The sequence below is a fragment of the Oncorhynchus keta genome, chromosome 23 (genome assembly GCF_023373465.1).
Source record: "Oncorhynchus keta strain PuntledgeMale-10-30-2019 chromosome 23, Oket_V2, whole genome shotgun sequence".
NCBI classification, from domain to species: Eukaryota; Metazoa; Chordata; class Actinopteri; order Salmoniformes; family Salmonidae; genus Oncorhynchus; species Oncorhynchus keta.
Window position 1 is genome coordinate 11,016,338 of NC_068443.1, and position 9,899 is coordinate 11,026,236.

Consider the following 9,899-nt stretch of genomic DNA (forward strand, 5'->3'; position numbering starts at 1 on the left):
TACTGAGTGATAGACTGGCAAAGAGGAGCGATACTGAGTGATAGACTGGCAAAAGAGGAGAATATACTGAAATAGTGATAGACTGGCAAAGAGGAGCGATACTGAGTGATAGACTGGCAAAGAGGAGCGATGCCTGGGGACATGGTGACCATGGTGACCAATAGGGGTGTTGTCTGAGTGATGCCTGGGGACATGGTGACCAATAGAGGTGTTGTCTGAGTGATGCCTGGGGACATGGTGACCAATAGAGGTGTTGTCTGAGTGATGCCTGGGGACATGGTGACCAATAGAGGTGTTGTCTGAGTGATGCCTGGGGACATAGTGACCAATAGAGGCGCTGTCTGAGTGATGCCGGGGACATAGTGACCAATAGAGGTGCTGTCTGAGTGATGCCTGGGGACATAGTGACCAATAGAGGCGCTGTCTGAGTGATGCCGGGGACATAGTGACCAATAGAGGTGCTGTCTGAGTGATGCCCGGGGACATGGTGACCAATAGAGGTGTTGTCTGAGTGATGCCCGGGGACATGGTGACCAATAGAGGCGCTGTCTGAGTGATGCCGGGGACATAGTGACCAATAGATGCGCTGTCTGAGTGATGCCTGGGGACATAGTGACCAATAGAGGCGCTGTCTGAGTGATGCCGGGGACATAGTGACCAATAGAGGCGCTGTCTGAGTGATGCCTGGGGACATAGTGACCAATAGAGGCGCTGTCTGAGTGATGCCGGGGACATAGTGACCAATAGAGGTGTTGTCTGAGTGATGCCCGGGGACATGGTGACCAATAGAGGTGTTGTCTGAGTGATGCCGGGGACATAGTGACCAATAGAGGCGCTGTCTGAGTGATGCCTGGGGACATGGTGACCAATAGAGGCGCTGTCTGAGTGATGCCTGGGGACATAGTGACCAATAGAGGCGCTGTCTGAGTGATGCCCGGGGACATGGTGACCAATAGAGGTGCTGTCTGAGTGATGCCTGGGGACATGGTGACCAATAGAGGCGCTGTCTGAGTGATGCCTGGGGACATAGTGACCAATAGAGGCGCTGTCTGAGTGATGCCTGGGGACATAGTGACCAATAGAGGCGCTGTCTGAGTGATGCCGGGGACATAGTGACCAATAGAGGTGTTGTCTGAGTGATGCCTGGGGACATAGTGACCAATAGAGGTGTTGTCTGAGTGATGCCTGGGGACATGGTGACCAATAGAGGTGTTGTCTGAGTGATGCCGGGGACATGGTGACCAATAGAGGTGTTGTCTGAGTGATGCCGGGGACATAGTGACCAATAGAGGTGTTGTCTGAGTGATGCCTGGGGACATGGTGACCAATAGAGGCGCTGTCTGAGTGATGCCTGGGGACATGGTGACCAATAGAGGTGTTGTCTGAGTGATGCCGGGGACATGGTGACCAATAGAGGCGCTGTCTGAGTGATGCCTGGGGACATGGTGACCAATAGAGGTGTTGTCTGAGTGATGCCGGGGACATGGTGACCAATAGAGGTGTTGTCTGAGTGATGCCGGGGACATAGTGACCAATAGAGGTGTTGTCTGAGTGATGCCTGGGGACATGGTGACCAATAGAGGCGCTGTCTGAGTGATGCCCGGGGACATGGTGACCAATAGAGGTGTTGTCTGAGTGATGCCGGGGACATGGTGACCAATAGAGGTGTTGTCTGAGTGATGCCTGGGGACATAGTGACCAATAGAGGCGCTGTCTGAGTGATGCCTGGGGACATAGTGACCAATAGAGGCGCTGTATGAGTGATGCCGGGGACATGGTGACCAATAGAGGTGTTGTCTGAGTGATGCCCGGGGACATGGTGACCAATAGAGGTGTTGTCTGAGTGATGCCGGGGACATGGTGACCAATAGAGGTGTTGTCTGAGTGATGCCGGGGACATAGTGACCAATAGAGGTGTTGTCTGAGTGATGCCGGGGACATAGTGACCAATAGAGGCGCTGTCTGAGTGATGCCGGGGACATAGTGACCAATGTGGGGTGTTGTCTGAGTGATGCCCGGGGACATAGTGACCAGTAGAGGCGCTGTCTGAGTGATGCCGGGGACATGGTGACCAATAGAGGTGTTGTCTGAGTGATGCCGGGGACATAGTGACCAATAGAGGTGTTGTCTGAGTGATGCCGGGGACATAGTGACCAATAGAGGCGCTGTCTGAGTGATGCCTGGGGACATGGTGACCAATAGAGGCGCTGTCTGAGTGATGCCGGGGACATAGTGACCAATAGAGGTGTTGTCTGAGTGATGCCCGGGGACATGGTGACCAATAGAGGTGTTGTCTGAGTGATGCCGGGGACATAGTGACCAATAGAGGCGCTGTCTGAGTGATGCCTGGGGACATAGTGACCAATAGAGGCGCTGTCTGAGTGATGCCTGGGGACATAGTGACCAATAGAGGCGCTGTCTGAGTGATGCCTGGGGACATGGTGACCAATAGAGGTGCTGTCTGAGTGATGCCGGGGACATGGTGACCAATAGAGGTGTTGTCTGAGTGATGCCTGGGGACATGGTGACCAATAGAGGTGTTGTCTGAGTGATGCCTGGGGACATGGTGACCAATAGAGGTGTTGTCTGAGTGATGCCTGGGGACATAGTGACCAATAGAGGCGCTGTCTGAGTGATGCCTGGGGACATAGTGACCAATAGAGGCGCTGTCTGAGTGATGCCGGGGACATGGTGACCAATAGAGGCGCTGTCTGAGTGATGCCTGGGGACATAGTGACCAATAGAGGTGTTGTCTGAGTGATGCCGGGGACATAGTGACCAATAGAGGTGTTGTCTGAGTGATGCCTGGGGACATGGTGACCAATAGAGGTGTTGTCTGAGTGATGCCGGGGACATGGTGACCAATAGAGGTGTTGTCTGAGTGATGCCGGGGACATGGTGACCAATAGAGGTGTTGTCTGAGTGATGCCGGGGACATGGTGACCAATAGAGGCGCTGTCTGAGTGATGCCGGGGACATAGTGACCAATAGAGGCGCTGTCTGAGTGATGCCGGGGACATAGTGACCAATAGAGGTGTTGTCTGAGTGATGCCCGGGGACATGGTGACCAATAGAGGTGTTGTCTGAGTGATGCCGGGGACATGGTGACCAATAGAGGTGTTGTCTGAGTGATGCCGGGGACATAGTGACCAGTAGAGGCGCTGTCTGAGTGATGCCTGGGGACATGGTGACCAATAGAGGTGCTGTCTGAGTGATGCCTGGGGACATAGTGACCAATAGAGGCGCTGTCTGAGTGATGCCGGGGACATAGTGACCAATGTGGGGTGTTGTCTGAGTGATGCCTGGGGACATAGTGACCAATAGAGGTGCTGTCTGAGTGATGCCCGGGGACATAGTGACCAATGTGGAGTGCTGTCTAAGTGATGCCTGGGGACGTTGTGACCAATTTGGGGCGCTGTCTGAGTGATGCCTGGTTACACATATTGATCAATAGAGGCGCTGTCTGAGTGATGCGCCGGGGGAAAGCTTTGAACTGGGTATCCTCTGAGAGACTCCGAGCACAATGCCCTCTTTGACAGGCAGGGAGAATGGCAGACGCTCCTCTCGCTCTCTCTCTCGCTCTGTTTTCTCACTGCCCCTCCCCCATCTCTGTCTGTCCTACTCTGTCCCTCCCCTCTACATCCATGTCCTTCTCTCTTTCTCTCTCTCTTCCTCTCATCTCTCCGTCCTGTGTTTCTTTTGCATTTGGTCTCTTTCTCTGTCCCTCCCTCTTTTTCTTCTTCTCCTCTCTTTTTCTTTGTCTCCCTCACTCTCTCTCACCTCATGAATTTCAAATCAGAACAGCCAAAACTAACTCTATCTCCCTCCAATGTTAATGAATTCAAACAACACCCCCCTCCTTGCCTCCAAGCTCCGTCTCTCCGTCTCTCCACCCTCCTCCGTCTTCCCTCCTCTCTCTTCTACCTGATCAATGAGCTAAACCTCTTTGTAATTTCCAGCCTTGGCAAGTTGCACTCAATTTTCTGTCACAGTCTTGAATTCAGCTGTTTGTTTATTAGCCATGTGATCACCTCCCTCCCTCCCTCCCTCCCTCCCTCCCTCCCTGGTGTTCTCAGAGAGACTCTATATATACTTCAGACCACTCTACTCCTTCCCATTGTTTCTCGAAGGAAAGTTGCAGACAGATGCCCTGCTGCACCACAGTGTGTGTGGGAGAGTGCAGAGAGACTGTGGCAGAGACGGCCACCACAGAGACTTCTACTACTACCAGCCCTGTCCTTCTTCTACACAGCCGTTTTGTTTGTTGTTGTGATTCTGTCTCCAACGCTGAGTGGTGATCAGACAGCATGTTGCTATATTTTTCAGATTTTGGTGATCAGTTTTTCTTCCGCTTTTCGATGAAACACACGTTATGTTATAGTCACAGCCGTGATTTAACCAGTTTTAGAAATGTCAGCGTGATTTCTATCCACACATACTAATCACATGCATATACTATATTCCTGGCATGAGTAGCAGGACGCTGAAATGTTGCGCGATTTTAACAGAATGTTTGAAAAAGTAGGGGGTAGACTTAACAGGCACCCTAGCCTTTGTTAAAATAACACTCACACTTGTCTTTTCTTACGAACACTGACTTTGCTGAGAGCTGCTTTATGGAGAATAAGTTGTACCTACTATGACTGTGGACAGAAGAGTCTGCTAAATTATTTCATAAAATGACGTCATTAAAACGACTTCCTGTCCATCTCCTCAGACGGTCCGTCAGCTGACGTGGTGATGGAGGCTAAGGTTCCACTTCTGCCCCAGAGTGTCTGTAAGAGCACCCTGGGCAAGGAGCTGGTTACCAACACCATGCTGTGTGCAGGATACCTTTCTGGGGGTGTCGACTCCTGCCAGGTGGGTGCCACTGGAATTATATTTATGGAAAATAATACCCAGTTCACTTCCTAAAACAGAAGACAAAGGGCTGTGAGACACGAGCTTAATCCTAGACACATGGAACCTAGGGTGAATACGGAGAGTACGGGGTAACAAAAGACGAACAGAAGTGGAACTAAGGACTCAAGATTTTTTTATTTCATCTTTATTTAACCAGGTTGGCCAGTTGAGAACAAGGTCTCATTTACAACTGCGACCTGGCCAAGATAAAGCATAGCAGTTCTACACAAACAACAACAGAGTTACACATGGAATCAACAAACATGAGGTCAATAATAAAATAGAAAAAGTCTATATACGGTGTGTGCAAATGAGGTAGGGAGGTACCTAAGGGAGGTAAAGGCAATAAATAGGCCATAGTGGCAAAATAATTACACCATAGCAATTTAACACTGGAGTGATAGATGTGCAGAAGATGCGTGTGGAAGTAGAGATACTGGGTTGCAAATAAATAACAGTATGGGGATGCTCTGACAGCTGGTGCTTAAAGTTAGTGGGGGAGATATGAGTCTCCAGCTTCAGTGATTTTTGCAGTTCGTTCCAGTCATTGGCAGCAGAGAACTAGAAGGAAAGGCGGCCAAAGAAGGAATTGGCTTTGGGGTTGACCAGTGAAATATACCTGCTGAGTGCGTGCTACCGGTGGGTGCTGCTATGGTGACCAGTGAGCTGAGATAAGGAAGGGCTTTACCTAGCAAAGGCTTAGATGACCTGGAGCCAGTGGGTTTGGCGATGAATATGAAGTGAGGGCCAGCCAACAAGAGCATACAGGTCACAGTGGTAGGTGGTATATGGAGCTTTGGTGACAAAACGGATGGCACTGTGATAGACTGCATCTAATTTGCTGAGTAGAGTGTTGGAGGCTATTTTGTAAATGACATTGCCGAAAGTCAAAGATCGGTAGGGTAGTCGGTTTTACGAGGGTATGTTTGGCAGCATGAGTGAAGGATGCTTTTTATGCGAAATAGGAAGCCGATTCTAGATTTAATTTTGGATTGGAGATGCTTAATGTGAGTCTGCAAGGAGTGTTTACAGTCTAACCAGACACCTAGGTATTTGTAGTAGTGGGGAAAGAGAAAATGAAACGGGGGGGAAAGTTTGTGGGACTCCACCCGAAGGGGCAGGTCCTGTGTGGATAGCCATACCGTCTCTGATAGCGAGGAGCTGGGGTTCGGCGGCGATCCGCTTGTCAAAGATACCTGGAGTTGGTCTTGAGAAGCGCCGCCCGGGCTCTTCTCCAGGTACATCGACAGCGGCGGACAAACATTTGGGCAGAGCGGAGACTGATACCCCATGGAGCACTCGAAAGGGGAGAGTACCGTGGCAAAACGGGGAAAAGTGTTCCGGGCATACTTCCCCCAAACCAGTTGTCGGCTCCAGGTAGTGGGGTTGGTCGAGACGAGGCATCTTAAGGTTGTTTCCAGGTCTTGGTTTGCCTGCTCTGACTGGCCATTGGATTGGGGATGGAATCCGGAGGACAGGGTGCAGAACTCCTTCCAGAAGTGAGACGAGAACTGAGGACCCCGGTCAGAGACCATGTCAACCGGGAGTCTGTGGATCCTGAAGACGTGCTGCACCATGAGCTGGGCCGTGTCTTTGGCAGAGGGTAGTTTGGGAAGAGGGATGAAGATGACGGCCTTGGAAAACCGATCTACTACCGTCAGAATTACGGTGTTGCCATCAGATGGAGGGAGACCAGTGACAAATCCAGGGAGATATGGGACGATGAGTGACAGGTAGTGGCGGAAGGAGCTTGCCGCAGAGTCTTATTCTGAGCACAAACGGTGCATGTGACGATGAAAGCAGATGCGTCAGGAACCATTGTGGGCCACCAGAAACGTTGTCGGAGGAAGGCCAGGATTTGACAGGAACCCGGATGACAGGTAAGCCTGAAGGAATGAACCCATTCCAGGACCCTCCAGGGGCAGGCTGGGAACATTGTGCCTTGTGGACCAGGGTCTCAATACCCCAGCCCACTGCAGCCGCAAGGCATGAGGTAGGGAGGATGGTCTCCGAATCAGAGGATGTGGCAGCAGGACTGTACAGGCGAGAGAGGGCGTCAGGTATAACATTATTGGACCCTGGGCAATAGGAAATGGTGAAGTTGAACTTGGTGAATAACAGAGCGCACCAGGCCTGCCTGGAATTAAGGCTCTTGGCTGTGCGGAGATATTCCAAATTCTTGTGGTCGGTCCAAACCAAAAACGGATGTTCTGCTTCCTCTAGCCAGCGTCTCCACTCCTCCAGTGCCATCTTGACCACCAGGAGTTCTCGGTTACCCACGTCGTAGTTTCTTTCTGCAAAGTTGAGACGATGGGACAGGAAGGTACAGGGATGGAGCTTTTGGTCCTGGACGAATCGCTGGGACAGGATAGCCCCCCACTCCAACGTCAGAAGCATCGACCTCAACCACAAACGTACGGGACAGGTCTGGATGGACGAGGATGGGGGGCCGTAGTGAGGCGGGCTGCCAGGGTGCTGTAGCCTCAAATGAAACGGCGGTAGAAATTGGAAAACCACAGGAAACGTTGTAGCTGCACCCTGGACGTAGGTTGGGGCCAATCCACTACTGCTTTCACCTTTTCATGGTTCATCTGGACATTTCCTTCAGAGATGACATATCCCAGAAAGGAGAGGGTAGAACGGTGGAACTCGCATTTCTCTGCTTTCACAAATAACTGGTTGTCCAGGAGGCTGGATTCTGGATCGTTATGTCATTAAGGCCCCGGTAGTCAATGCACGGATGCAGGGTCTTGTCTTTATTTTCCACAAAGAAAAACCCTGCGCCGGCAGGAGATGCAGACGGACAGATGCCTCCAGCAGTCAGAGAGTCCTCAATATACTCCATGGCCATGGTCTCGGGGCCGGATAGGGAATATAGTCGACCACAGTGCGGTGTGGTGCCTGGGAGAAGGTCAAAGGCACAATCGTAGGGTCGATGCGGGGGAAGAGAAATATCCCGTGCCTTGTTGAAGACCTCCAGGAGGTCATGGTACTCTGTGGGGACAGCAGTGAAATCCGAGAGAGTCCGTAAAGGAAAGTATCGAATAGGGACTCCGGATTCCAGACACTCTCTGCGGCCAACGTGTGAAAATCTATTGCGTAGTCTGCCACACTACGGGAGTTTTGGCGTAACTCAAGTAGTTTTCGGGCTGCCTCTCCCCGGCATGCCGGAGAATTGAGCACATTCCTCACCTCTGCCATGATATCTTCCAGATGATGACAAATGGAGGATTGTTGCTCCCAAACTGCCGTAGTTCAGGAGAGCGCCCTTCACGACATTAGCGTAATAATATACGCTATCTTCGACAGGTCCGAAGGGAACGAAGATGGCTGTAGCTCAAAAATAAGGGAGCATTGAGAAAGAAAACCCTGACAGGTTCCAGGATCCCCAGAATATCGCCCCGGAGTGGGTAAGCGGAGTTCTCGGGGAGCCGGGGTAGGCTGTACAAACCCACCACTGATAGTAGACAGGTTACTGGGTGGTTGTTGAGGTCTCAGAGGTGCAGGCTGCCTACAAGCTAACTCACTGATTCGCTCCATAATAGCCTTGAACCCTTGGTCGTGGCGTTCCAAAAGGTCCAGCAGTAGCTCTTCATGCCTCCTAATGGTGGCTCCCTGCATGGAGACAGCATGACAGAGCTGGTCCAAGTCTGCTGGGTCTGTCATGGCCAGTTCGTACTATAAGGGCACAAGGCGAGACCCAGATGCAGACACAGGAGGCAGATGGTTTGAGTCTTTGTTATTTATTAATAATCCAAAAGGGGTAGGCAAGAGAATGGTCGTGGACAGGCAAAAGGTTAAAACCGGTTCACAGCCCAGGAGGTACAGTGTGGCAGGCAGGCTTGAGGTCAGGGCAGGCAGAATGGTCAGGCAGGCGGGTACAGAGTCCAGAAAACAGGCAAGGGTCAAAACCGGGAGGACTAGCAATAAGATAATAGAAAAGGCAGGCGCACGGGAAAACAACGCTGGTTGACTTGGAACATACAAGACAAACTGGCACAGACAGACAGAAAACACAGGTTTAAATACCTAGGGCATAATGGGGAAGATGGGAGACACCTGGAGGGGGTGGAGACAAGCACAGGTGAAACAGATCAGGGTGTGACACCTTCTGACTAAAGCTACACAAATGTCTTGAAGTGTATCATGCTTTAGAGGTAATCCAGTTCTGTGCTCCTGTGAAGTTACACTGTGAAGTTACACTTTGATGAGTTAGACTGTGATGAGTTAGACTGTGATGAGTTACACTGTGATGAGATACACTGTGATGATTTAGACTGGGATGAGTTATACTGTGATGAGTTAGACTGTGATGAGTTACACTGTGATGAGTTAGACTGTGATGAGTTATACTGTGATGAGTTATACTGTGATGAGTTATACTGTGATGAGTTAGACTGTGATGAGTTATACTGTGATGAGTTAGACTGTGATGAGTTATACTGTGATGAGTTACACTGTGATGAGTTACACTGTGATGAGTTACACTGTGATGAGTTAGACTGTGATGAGATATACTGTGATGAGTTATATTGTGATGAGTTACACTGTGATGAGTTACACTGTGATGAGATATACTGTGATGAGTTATACTGTGATGAGATACACTGTGATGAGATACACTGTGATGAGTTACACTAGGTACAGTAGACTAGTACTTCATAGCTTGAATACTGTGTGTGTGCTGTAGGGGGATTCTGGAGGCCCTCTGATCCACCAGGACCACGTGTCAGGTCGCTTTCAGCTGCAGGGCATCACGTCCTGGGGAGACGGCTGTGGAGAGAAGGGCAAGCCTGGGATCTACACACGGGTCAGTGCCTTCTCTGACTGGATACTGGCTGAGATACTGAGTGAGTCACATTAACAGTAACACCGATAGCCATAGACTTGTCACAAGAGATCGGCATAGACATATTACTTCCTTATGTAGTAAACGTTAGCTTCGGTTGTCTGGCCATCAATATGGAACATTTCTATCCTGTGATATATATATTTTT